The sequence below is a fragment of the Condylura cristata genome, unplaced genomic scaffold, assembly GCF_000260355.1.
Source record: "Condylura cristata isolate star-nosed mole 26May11 unplaced genomic scaffold, ConCri1.0 scaffold00005, whole genome shotgun sequence".
In the NCBI taxonomy this organism is placed as follows: domain Eukaryota; kingdom Metazoa; phylum Chordata; class Mammalia; order Eulipotyphla; family Talpidae; genus Condylura; species Condylura cristata.
In genome coordinates this window covers 35,562,358-35,575,567 of record NW_004567106.1, presented here as the reverse complement: position 1 = coordinate 35,575,567, position 13,210 = coordinate 35,562,358, and the positions used below count along the sequence as shown (strand labels likewise).

At 39.4% G+C, this 13,210-nt stretch overlaps 1 protein-coding gene across 4 annotated transcripts in view; it reads right to left on the bottom strand.

The window, feature by feature from the left end:
- The window catches only part of TMEM243 (transmembrane protein 243, mitochondrial), a 56,861-nt gene that overhangs the window by 15,172 nt on the left and 28,479 nt on the right, over positions 1-13,210 (bottom strand). For 2 of the 4 annotated variants that reach the window (XM_012720976.1, XM_012720978.1), the window contains exon 3: positions 912-1,161. The gene's annotated coding sequence lies outside the window, so the exon portion shown is untranslated. Of the gene's footprint in view, positions 1-439; positions 638-911; positions 1,162-13,210 lie in introns of those variants that run through there. The other 2 variants (XM_012720977.1, XM_012720979.1) reach the window with 1 other exon arrangement.

The following is a 13,210-nucleotide window of genomic DNA, read 5'->3' as shown; positions in this document are numbered from 1 at the left end:
CTCCACCCCCACTCCCCATTTCTTTGCACAGGAATTTCTCACGCTTTCTAAATTGTCTACAGTGCGCACGTATACTTCATGCTCACGTAGGGAAGAAGTTTTCGTGCAAGAAGTCATTACAAGCCCCTCTCCTAGCCCTCTGCTTCCCTCTCTATCCCCCAACTCCCCAGCGTCAGGAAAAGTGAAGTTGGCGGAGCAGAGCCTAGAGCTCCGCGCACCGGTCCCGCAGCGCCGCGGGTTCCCGTCGCAGTCGCGGCTGCGGCCGGCAACTTGAACCCCTTTCATTTGTTGCATCTACCCGCCCGCCAGCTCTCCTCGCGCTCTCCGCGGGAGCAGCCACAGAATCGGCTGCCTGCGCAGAGAAGGCCAAAGAGAAACCGCCTAGGGCCGGCAGAGGGGCCGCCCTCCCGGGAAAAACCCCCGCACCCGCAGGCCAAACCTCGGTGTCCCCAGCTGTCCGCACTCTGAAGAGTCGCGGCCGCGCTGGGCTCCGCTGCTACCCGGCCTCGCACCCGCTCCCGGATTCCGCGCAGAAGCTCGGGGGCGCCGGCGAAACGCTTGGAGAAGGAAGAGACTTTCGAAAGTGGCAGAGAGCGGGCGCGCGGCCCAGGCGCCGTGCTGCGGGTCTTCTCTCGGCTCCCCCAGCCAGGACAGCGGCCACTGTCGCAAACCGACCCTGCCCGCCCAGGCCACGTCACGGCCGAGGCTGCCAATCCCGCCTGCCGAAGCGCCGCATTGGCTGCGGAACCTTATTTCTAGAGGTACCAGTTTATTCCCCGTGGGGCGGCCAGTCTCCCAGGCTGCAGGTTTCTCCGTTTCTTGGTAATTAGCGTCTGCACGAGCCACGCTGGCAGAGAACATTTGACGATATAGCTCTGCACTTCGCTGAAAGCATCTTTAAAACAGCTCACCTCCTTTTATCATCCCAGTCTGCCCGACTAGGACAGGATGGGAATCACTGGGTAATGCTGGTTTAGGGTTGTCTGTCTTGTTTCGTTCTGTAGGGATGGCATAGGGATCCGATGTCGTTTACAAAAACAGTCGGGAGGAAATGGGTGCTCGACTCTTGCTTGACTTCTTCACTCATCCTGCTAGCGAAGGTGCTGACTAAGCATGGTTGCAGCCATGGACAAGGCTTCACAGGTCAACCTCTTCTCCAGGCTGTAGAGAATAGAGAACCGGAGGTGGAGAGGCCTCCTAGGCAACAAGGCACACTCCACATTCGGGGTCATTTACAAGTATTACAAAACAAACGCAACCAGTTAAGTTCCCTGGACACAAAAGCAGCTAGATTGAAGAGATCTCTGACTTGTGCGCAAAGAAAGCTTATTTCCATATTTGTTCAGGGCTTTTTGTTATAAAGGGTGTTATACAATCCAGCACCTAGTTCTACCAGGAGGTTGAATGGCCCAACAAATTACTCACATTCAGTCATTTCACTGAATAAATATTTTTGAGCACCTGCTATGTAACAGGGAACCACCAGACAGCATGATACAGTGCTCAAGAGACAAACGAGGTCATAGTGTTGAGTCTGTAATAGTAGAGACCCATGATTACAGTCTGGAGAAAGGCCACATTTTGAAGTCAATCATACCCATCTTCAAATCCTGGTGCCACTATCTACAAGCTATATGACCTTGGGCAAATTATGTAACCTCTCTTGACCATAATCATATTTAAAAAGATGAGGCCCTCCCTAGTCGCACAGAGGGTTAAAGCACAGCACTAAGAAGCTAAAGCCACTTCTGCATGAGTTCGATCCGTGCCAGCCCTGGAGGTGATCCACAGGGCATGGCAGACCTCTCCTGACCTGCCAGCTGCTCCCCTCAGCAGTGTACTTCGTCGGTCTGCCTGTTCTGCTCCCCACTGTCTCTGGTGAATCTTCTCGCTGCCCCCCCCGTGCCTCTGGCCTGTACCCCAATTCTGTATGCATAAATAAATAAATCTTGGAAAAGATTTAGAAGTAAAGATGAAAACAACAGATGGAACTATGCTATCTACATGTAATCATTTTTTAATTTAATAAAGACTCTGTGACACCAGGCAAATAATTATCCAAATGGTATTGCCATAATTGGCAATACCATAATTGGCAAGTGATGTGAACTAGACACTATGGGGTACTGTGGGAACACATGGGAAGGCACCTTCTAGCAGGGAAAACCTTCCGAATCAAGATAGAATATGAAGAATATGAGTTAGCCAAGGTGAAATACAGTCAAGAAGCCCTGACAGTGAGAACAGAGAGTCAAGTGAAGTGTACTCCAGGAGCTAAATTGAGTAAGAGATAATGACCATCTCATGGTATAACTGCTTATTCCCTGTATCATCATTTTTCTGGTTTTTTTTTTTTCGCCATTCTTTTTTCCAGGAAAATCAGCTTCTTCATGACTACTGCTCCACAAAACATCAATTTACTTATGGCTTTAGTGTTTTGCTGCTAAACTCACAGAAAATGTGAGTTTTCTCAAAACTTTAAATGTGTGGGTGTATGATAAAATAACCCTTGTTTATTTCAGTCACTGTTGGTCAGTTGGATTTTCTGTTATTTGTGGTCAAACACAATACTGACAGAAGAATCCTCGCAGGAAACTGAAAGTGCCAGATGTTAACACAGGTGGCACTCAATATTTTATCTGAGCACCTACCTCTACTCTGCCCTTACAATTTCCAGATCTTCATATGTGCAATACTTTTAAACATTTTGCAGTAGTTATCACATAACCTGTATGTGAAGTGCTGGAAACCTGATTCTGCTTATTTCTTTGACTTTTACTCATTCCCTCTCTTAGTCTGTTATTTTAGCAAGTGTGCTCAGGCTTTTCCCATGAGACATCTTCGCGGCCTGGACTGAGATCATTGACACTAGTTTCTGTCAGGTGTCCATGGTCCTACCAGGAATACTTTTTATGTTAATTTCTTGGTGTCCAGGCCCCATGAAGTACAACACATTTTTATGTGCTATTTTTTTCTGTTCCTTTAATTTTTTTTCTTTTCAATAGTTTATTTATCCATCATTTTGTGCATTTTTCCATATAAATTTTTATGTTGATCTTTTCCTAATCTATCATACTTGAATATATGACCAAGAGTACAATTGCAGGGTCAGATTCTACTTTTAATTTTTAAGGTGAATCCAGACTGTTTTCTCTAATGGTTGCACCAGTTTACATTTCTGCCAACAATATAATAGGATTTTTTTGGTTCTGCAGCTTCTCCAACACTTACTGGAGGGTGTCATGAAAATGAAATGAAATGTGGCAGGTGAAATTGATTTTTATTCTTGGAGAGTCAGTGGATTGAGTTACAATTGACAACAAGTAATTTTAGGTATTTTGATAATTGACATAACATTTCTATTGATTTTAATAAAGCAGTGGTCTATTGCTTACTGCAGAACCACTATTCTCAACTTGAAAAAGCAAAATTTGCACAGAGAAACCAGATTAAACAAATATGCTAATTTCAGCCAATATAACAAAATAGGAACAAAAAGATTTTTGTGTAGGTAGTTTACTGCAGTTCCTACTGCAGTACACAAGAGATTTCTTTTGATTTTATTTGTGTGTTTGTATTTGTATTGTTTTGAATTAATCAATTTCATGAATTAAAATTCTGAAAACAAAGATGAAGACAAACTAGAGAATTTTTTAGCTTTAGAACTATAATACATTTCTTAACCAAGTTTTTTGGGGTAAATGATAGAAATGACATCACATAGCTATTTTTTGTTATCATTTCATTCAAGATCTAGAATATTCCTAGATCAATTTTGAATAAATTATTTAAAAATCAGACATTTAGCTATAGAAGTATGCACTGAACACCGGCTTTTGTCACTAGTTGTTTCTTGTTCAGTTATTTATTTAACCTAAGAGTTTCCTTTTTCTCATTATGAAGAGAATGATGGATTTCTTAAGATCTCTGGCTTTACCATCATGTGATTTGGTCATAAGAGAGGCAGGTTCAAAGTTAAAAAGGAGAAAGTAAGAAAAATAGAAATGTTATTTACAGATGCAGAATAGATACACTATATATGGTGAAATTGGGTATTTACAGCCTTTGGGAGAGAGGCTTAAGAACTTTTTCACAAAGGTATTCTCTCTGTGATAATTAGATTATTTTTAGCATAATATGCACAGCACCACATTCACTCAGGCCCAAACCTGCCAGCCTTGCTGCAAGCACCCTCCAGTACTACTTAAATTGTTCTCTAAATAGACATAACAATGGGGTAATCACACTTCCTTTCTTAGAATAATGTCCCTTTTTTTTTTTTAAGACAGACAGAGATGGAATACAGCTATAACATTGCTTAGAAATCTAGGTTCATAAAGAAAAGTAAGTATCTAAAGCAGTAAATGGCACTATGTCTCTTATTATGGAAAATTATCAACTTTTTAAACTATAATAATACAAAAAACTATACAACTTAAAAGCCACCATAAATGAAGTTAATATTTGCCATTCTTATTTCTGACTTTTTAAATAAAATAATAAAGAGGATATTACAGAAGAGGTTTGTTTTCCAGGGATGAACCTTTGGGAGGCTTTTTTATTTAAAGACATAAATTAATTCTCATCTCAAGAAAAGAAAATTTTGTATGTATGTATGATGACAGATGCTAACTAGCTTTACTATGGTGATATTTCACAATTTATACAACTATCAGATCATCATGTTGTATATACCTGGAATTAACATAATATATATCAATATGCCTCAATAAAACAGGAAAGACATTAAGACTGGAATTTAAAAAAAAAAACAAAACCACAATACAAACTTCTCCTGTAGTCTGTTCATTCAACAGCACACATATTTTTTCTTCTTAGAGAGTCACTTATATTGTCCCCAGTAAAAATATTAGCACCACTTCCCCTTGGCTATGTTCCTTGACAATTCCTACAGTGAAAGCAGACATCTGTTACTGAGCCTCTATTTGGGGAAAACGTATTAACTCTCAGAATACAAAAAGGAAGAAATCTCATCTATATACTTACTCAGCATGTTATTTTTTCACCTCCCCCCCCCCAAAAAAGAGATATGATTAGATAATGTAGTCATTTCTCCTGCCAATAGTCTTCTGTTGCTTCCTGTAGTGGGTAGAACTGTGGGCTCCCCAGAATAATGTCTACCCAAAACCTATGACTGTGACCTTATTTGGAAACAGTCTTCACAGTTATAATTGAGGTAAGAATCCAGAAAGGAGATTTCTCCGATTAGGGTGGCCCCATATCTAATAAGTGCTCTTCTAAGAGAAAGTGGTGTAGAGACACACATAGAAGGCCCTGTGAAAACAGAGTCAGAGATCAAAGTTACGCAGCTCCAAGGCAAGGAATACGAAAGGTCATTGATAGCCAGAAGGATCTAGGAAACAACATAGAAAGGCTTCTCCCTCAGAACCTCCAGAAGAATATAACCCTCTAGCAACTTGAATTTTTGGACTTCTGAACTCCAGAATTGTGAAAGGGCACATTTTTGTTGTTTCAATTCACCTATTTGTGGTGATTTGTTGTGGCAGTCCTACCAAATTAATATTGGGACCTTCTAGTAGAACTCTTCCTCCTTCACTAGAGATGTTACAAAAATTCATTGTTGACATCTTTGCTGTGTTGTACCCTAGAATAACCACTTATTCCAAAGTGAAACACATCCTAAGATAAACATTCAGTAATACTATAGAGAAGGAAACCTACTACTTATATATCACATATATATAGGACCTACCAGTAAAATAAGGACGCTTAATTTCTAATAGATACGTAAACCTTGGTGTCATCCTACATTGTCATCCTTAGACACTTCACCTAAATCAAATTGTCATCTTCACTCACACTTTTGAAAGTCTCTTTTTTATCACTGACCTTAGGACCTGTTAGTAAGTTTGTTATTAGTTGGGTTTCTCTTGGTATTATTCAGTCTGGATCTGAAGGTCTGATAACTTATGGTGTGGGTTCCAGTTTAGCTCTGAATGCTGGACCACCAGGAAAAGAAAGATGTTCCATCTCAAGCAGTCAGGAAGGAAGAGCAAAATTCTTCCTTCCTTCACCCCACTGTTCTGTCTAGGCCCTCATGAGACTGGGTAGTATCTACCATATAGGGCGGAGAAAACTGCTTTACTGAATCCACTGATGCAGATAATAATTTCACTTGGAAATACATTCACAGACATTTCCAAAAATGATGTCTACGCAAATATCTGGGTACCCTGATACTTATAATTAGCCATCATACAAATTATGCAAGCAAGACAATCTCAGTCATTTATAGACATAGTTCCAAATGTTGTTATACAATCTTTCTTCTTATATGATTTAAATTACAATAAAAATCAACTGAACTTGAATCCACACAGCAGACACATACACATATAACATACATATATACATCTACATCTACATATGTATGTAAATTGTCACTATTTATAATTTTATACCCACCAACTGGTGAAAAATAAAAGCCTGACAAATACATTTTAGGCAAAGGCCTGATATATTAGGAAATCTCATACTATTACTGGTACTTCTACTGGAAGAACTACTTCTCATTAGTAGTAAAGGTTAAAATGCAAATATCTCCTATCCCAGCAATTCTAAATCTAGTATATAAAGGAACAACTCTTACATGAATGTCACCAGAGACTTATATAAGCAATTTCAAGGCAACACAACTATTTTAACAACAACAAAAAGGTAGAAACAACCCAAATGTCCACTGACAAAAGAATGGATAAATAATGAAACATACTCATACAAGAGAATATAAGAATGGAAATAAATGAACCACAGTGAGGTTTATCCACATGTCAACATGATAAATTTCATAACCACAATGGTGAATAGTAACCAAAAAAGCAAGCTTCAGAATACTCACAGAGAATGTAACAGATACTGGATGTGCCCAGCTCACACCTTAGGCCCAACCATTTCAGCAAGGTCAACCACTTCCCACTGGCAGAGAAATTTTACTGCTTGTGAGGCTATTCTACCTGCACACAAACAGAACAAAAGCGCTAGGATTTAACCCCCTCTAGAAGCCAGCCCTCAATCAATTGATAGGAGTTGGTGTGTAACTACCCCAGCTCCCTCAAGTGCTGGGATAATGTGCTAAGGTGTACATTCTACTCTGGCTCCCAGAATTCCTCAGTGTGATAAAGGTGTAATTGCTCACAGAGATAATTTCTTTGATATCAACCTTTTTCTGGCTGTTGTTCCTTTTCCATGTTGGGTCCCTACTTCCTTAATGGTTTTTGAGTCCTGTGATGGTTAATATTTGTGTCAACTGATCTGAATTAAAAGATGCCCAGAAAGATGATAAAATATTTCAGAATCTAGAGGGGTGCTTTGGGAAGAGATTAAGATTTGAATGTGTGGTCTGGGTAAAGAAAACTGCCTTCACCAATGCAACATCCAATCCACTGAGAACAGGAATAGAACAAAAAGGTGAACAGAAAGTCAATTTACTCTTTCTTCTTGATCTGAGACACCCTTTTTCTCCTGACCTAAGGTTTTCAGACGCAGGCTGGGACTTAATTATTGGGTTCTAATTCTCATGCCTTCAACTGGGCCTGGCCCCTCAGGTCAAGTGGCAAGGGACAGAACATTTAGTCATCTACAAATGCATGAACCAATACTACATAAATCTCCTCTCATAAATGCCCATCTATATCTACATCTATATATCTATAGCTTATCATCTCTGTTACAAAGCCAACCTCCTACATAAACACTTGCCTTCGAATCCTTACCTCAAGAGTGTGCTTTTAGGCAAACAAAACCAAGACAGTAAGATTTTACTTGTTTGTGGTTCAAAAATAAGTAAAATGCAAATATATTGTAAGTTGAAAAATGGTCAAAGCACAAATTTTCAGTAATAAGATAAATAAGCACCAAGGATGTAATGCACAATTCAGTACCTCTAGCTAACACTGCTGAACAATATATAAGGTAGTTGTTAAGAGAGTAAATCTTGAGCGTTCTCATCACAAGGAGAATGTACATTCATTTTATTCTTCTTTTCTTTTTATAATAGTAGATAAGAACATAATGTAGCTGAGCCTATTGTCATAATCATTTCACAATGGAAATCAAGCCATCGTGCTTGATGCCTTATATCAAAACAGTGATGTACATCAATCACTTTCAACAAAGCTATGGGAACACCATTAAATAAATATTTCAAAAGTCTATATATCAATCAAAGAATAAAAGAGTAGGTAGAACAGGTAGCTAAAGATACAGAAGCTACGAGTGATCTACTGAAGTTTGAAACCAGGGTCTGCTATTTATGTGCTGTGTGACTTTGAGCAAGTCACTTAGCTTCTCTGTGCTTCAGTTTCATAATCTGCTGAGCAGGGTTGGTAATATTTACCTCATATGATTCTTAGGAGGATTACAGTTTAAACATGTAAACAATTTGGATAATGTCCTACAAAGAGTAAGCAGTCAAAAAATGGAAGTTATTACTGTTACTAAGGACACCCACATTTGCAATAAAACCACAAAGGAAATGTTAAACACAAAATTCAGTAGAGTGGTTATTTTTAGAAGGGAAGCAGCTAGCAGTTGACAGATTTGTGAGGCTCTCAAAGGTATTAATTAAGTTCTGTGTTTTTTAATTGATGTAATGTTAGTTTACAGCACTGTATATGATTCAATCATGTTCTGTTTTTGAAATTGTCATGGATATATTTTTGTTGTTTTTATTACTATGCTTTAGAACTTTACAAATGATATGTTAAAGTATCTATCAAATATTTCATATTTGAGGCAGTCAAATGTTTGTGTTCTTTATGGTCTTGGGAAAGTCTCTGTTTCAACTAGTCAGCATCTCACCCCACTATTTTTCCAGCATGCCCTGGAGACACTAGATTCTAAGATTTTGCTTAGGATGGCCTCTTGGGAAAATTCCCAGGACACTTCTATTTTGCAAGGCCCTGGGGCCCAGTGAAAAATCACCTGATTCTTCTGCAGATATTCAGTAACCTAGTAGTTGTTATCTTTAAAGATATGTTAAAATTCTCTCTTTTTAAAAGGGCAAAAGAGCTAATAGACATTTGTCCAAAGAAGATATACAAATGGTCATAGAGACACATGAAAAAATGTCTAACATTACCCGACATCAGAGAAATGTGAATCACAACCACAATGAATTACTACTTTATACCTATAAGAATGGTCTATCTCAAAGAGATCAGGAATTAAGTGTTGGCAAGGATGTGGAGTAAAGGGAACCTTTGCACACTGTTGATGGAAATGTAGACGGGTCCAGCCTTTACAAAAAATAGTACATTAATTGATTTATCATATGATCTAGCAATTTCACCCCTAGGTATCTACCCAACAAATGCAAAAACATTAATTTGAAAGGATATATGCACTTCTATGTTCACGGCAGCACTATTTACAATAGCTAAATTATGGAAACCTCCAAAGTCTCCAATGGCAGATAAGTGGATTAAGAAAATGTGTTATATATATATATAAAAGATAAAATCTTGCCATTTGCTACAAGGATGGAACGAAAGGGGATTATAAGGAGAATAAGCCAGGAGAAGAAAAACAAAACAAACGACATATGGTTTCACTCACATGTAAATAGAAATAAAACAAAGAACCAGGAAAATAGGGTTAAAGCAGTTACTGCAGAGAAACCGTTTTTTAAGTTGGGTCAAGCAGTCCAAATTTCAAAAAGCCAACAAAAATGAGAATATTCTATTTGAATAAAGTGATCATTTTGTCCCTCCTTAGGATACAGTTTGGGTTTCTGAAGGAATCTCAGCTTCAAGGCCCTGTGTTCCCTGGAGATGAGTGAGGTTCCACTGGAGCCCCTTGTGCGTGACTGCTTCCATAGCTGCTTTGTCCTCCCACTGTGAGTCCTCCCAGGCTCAAACCTCCTTCCTTTAGGTTGAAAACTGCCTTTATTTCAGATGGGGGGCAATAGACAAATGGTTTCATTGCTGACTCAAATCTGGCAATCATGGCAGGAATTTTTTTTTTTTATTCATATAGAACTGGGGTACAGGCCAGATATGGGCAGGGTGAGAGGATTCACCAGAGACAGAGTGGGAGCAGAACAGGCAGATTGATGAATTACACTGCTGAGGGGAGCAGCGGGCGGGTCAGGAGAGGTCTGCCAGGCCATGTGGATCTCCTCGGGGCAGGCTGAATCCAACTCATGCGGAAGTAGCTTAAACTTCTTAGTGCAGTGCTTTAACCCGCTGCCCCACCAAGGAGGGCCCCCATGGCAGGAATTCTTACACCAGCAATCTTTTGGTTGAGGAGCATTCAGAGGCTAGCGTTGAGTTGCTGGACCTTGCCAGAGGAGCTCCTCAGCCAGGGAGACATTCCTGTTGAGTGAACACGTGCCTGCAGGTGAATGCCTGGTGATTGGTGAGTTCTGGTGGCACAATTTTCCTGCTTAGAAAAGGCTGGAGGCCAGTGCTCATGGAGTTCCTCAATTAAGGGGTTCATTGCTCTACTGTCATTCTCTTTTATATGTTTTCCTGTCATACTCTTTTTTTTTTCTAAATTTTTTCGAAGAGTCTTGAGAACTCCAGCTGATTTATACTCAAGTATTATGGCCTCTGTAAGTTCCTGTCTTACTGGTCCAATGACACCAATGCTTAAAATCACAGTGGACTCTACAAGGCTCTTTTTAGCCTCTGAAACTTCTGTTTTTGTGCTTTAAACCTGAAAACCATTTATTTAGATTAAGTAGTATTACTTAATTTGATTTAGTAGCATTAAACTACTTGTTTAGATTGATATGTGCAGGCCTCTTAAGAGACATAAAGATTCTAAAATTGAAAACTTTCTTGCTCAAAGTCTAGCTCACAGGAGTTTTTACTTGATTCATAACAATATTTAAAATGAAAACTATTAGATCTTTGTTTGCATCTGATTGTATATATATGCACTTGATTACAATTATGTCATATTTTTCTACCTCTGAATGGTATTACCAACAATAATTTGTAAAGACATTTTATTCAATTTATCAGTACATATATACATTATTTCTAAGATTCAGAAAAAAAAATAGAAAATAACCTAAGTTCTTTTTCAAGTTAATGTAACCCAGGATAATTTATTTTATTTTTAAAGATTTATTTATTTACTTATGCTTATAAAACTGGGGTACAGGCTGGAGGTGTGGTGGGTGAGTTCACCAGAGACAAGAGTGGGGAGCAGAACAGGCAGATCTACTAAAATGAACTGCTGAGGGGAGCAGTGGGCAGGTCAGGAGAGGTCTGCCACACCATGTGGGTCACTCCCTGGTGGGGGATTTGAACTTGTGCCGCAGTGGCTTCCAAGAGCTTCATAATGCAGTGCTTTAACCTGTTGCACCACCAGGGAGTGCCCAACCCAGGATAATTTTTTTTTTAAGATTTTACTTATTTATTCATATAGAACTGGGGTACAGGCCAGAGATGCGGAGGGTGAGAGGATTCACCAGAGACAGAGTGGGGAGCAGAACAGGCAGATTGACAAAGTACACTGCTGAGGGGAGCAGCGGGCGGGTCAGGAGAGGTCTGCCTCGCCAAGTGGTCACCTCTGGGGCAGTCGGCAGTCAACTCATGTGGAAGTGGCCTAAACTTCTTAGTGCTGCGCCACCAGGGAGAGCCCCAGGATAATTTTTAATGAATGAAGCTGACTTAAATTTGTTGGTTAACTTAAAACAGGTATGTCTTTAGAATTACCACATTAAGTGTAATTCTTTTTATTCTACCTGGGTTTATCAATCAAAATAAGTATTGAACAATAAAATAACTTAGAATAATGTTTGACTTTACCTAGTATCACTTACATCTTTATGGATAACTAAATATAATTAATGACAGTAAATTGTCAAAGTAGAGATAAGGATAAAAATTTCTTCCTGATTGTACCAGCAACATTATTGTTAGTGTCTCAAATAGTGGTAGTGACTTAACATTTTAGAGCTTTGCTAAGTTGAATGAATGGATACTGAGCTAGATTTATATAGTTTTGACTTCCTATTACCAAAAAACTTAAGATATTCAGGTCCCAAGTAAACATATATTCTGCCATAATGAATGAAAAATTTACGATAAGGAAATACATATTTTGAGAAATCATTAAATGAATTTATAAACTTGCCAAATCTAAAGAATGTTATTGTAAGATAGGAAAAGGAGAAAGAATTTACTATAAGGATCTGGCACTGAGAAGTACAGGGATTCCCAAGTTCCCTGGAAACTGAATCCTCGTATGACCAACCCTCCAGAGTAGAAAGCCTGGGACACTGGCAGAAGACTCTGAGGTCTTCCTGTAATTTTCTCCATTAGTGTGATTGCACTTCACCTCATACTGCTGTTCTGACTTTTTGAACACAGGCCTCTATATCTTAGCTCCTTACATCGTCTGTTTTTTCATGGTTTCTAGTTTCCTGTAATTTCAACTAACTGAAATCTTTGCTCACTAGTGACCTACTATTTATTACTCTTCCAGCTTCTCCTTATTTCCTAGATTTTCACTGTTTGCCTTATTCTATCAACCACTTAAATCTTTCTGCAATTTCCACTTCAGTGGTTAAGTCTGAAACTCTAGTGGACACTAACCATCTGCATAGGGGGTGAATTATTTTGCGTTAGCCTTCAGATAGGTTCATGGTCAAGAGACAGGCTGCTCTTGGGTCAAGAACACAGACCTGGTCCATATTCACCCTCTCTCCAGGGGGCAACCCTGAGTACAAAATATATCTGGCTAGAGCCATGGTGCCCTCTTGTGGATACTTTAGGTATTACAAGAAGTAGGGTGGGGGCACCATAAGTTAGAACCCCCATATCAACTAGAAGAAGACAACTAGAATTTTAAGAATAGAATGGAATGGAGTGGAATGGAACGGAATAGAATCAAATAGAAAATAGGAGTTCACCATACTAAAATAGGGTACCATTTCACGAAACATTGCCAGGTGTGTCTCTGCGTGCATGTGTGCATGTGTGTGTAAAACAGTATATATTATGTTCAAAATATTCAGACCTGGAAATGATAGAAATAGAAACTATTAAAAGCTAGCACAGCTGAGGTCCTCCCTGGTGGCGCAGCGGGTTAAAGCACAGCACTAAGAAGCAAAAGCCACTTGCACATGAGTTCGATCCCCGCCTGCCCCGGAGGTGACCTCATGTGTGGCAGACCTCTCCTGACCCGCCCGCTGCTCCCCTCAGCAGTGTACTTC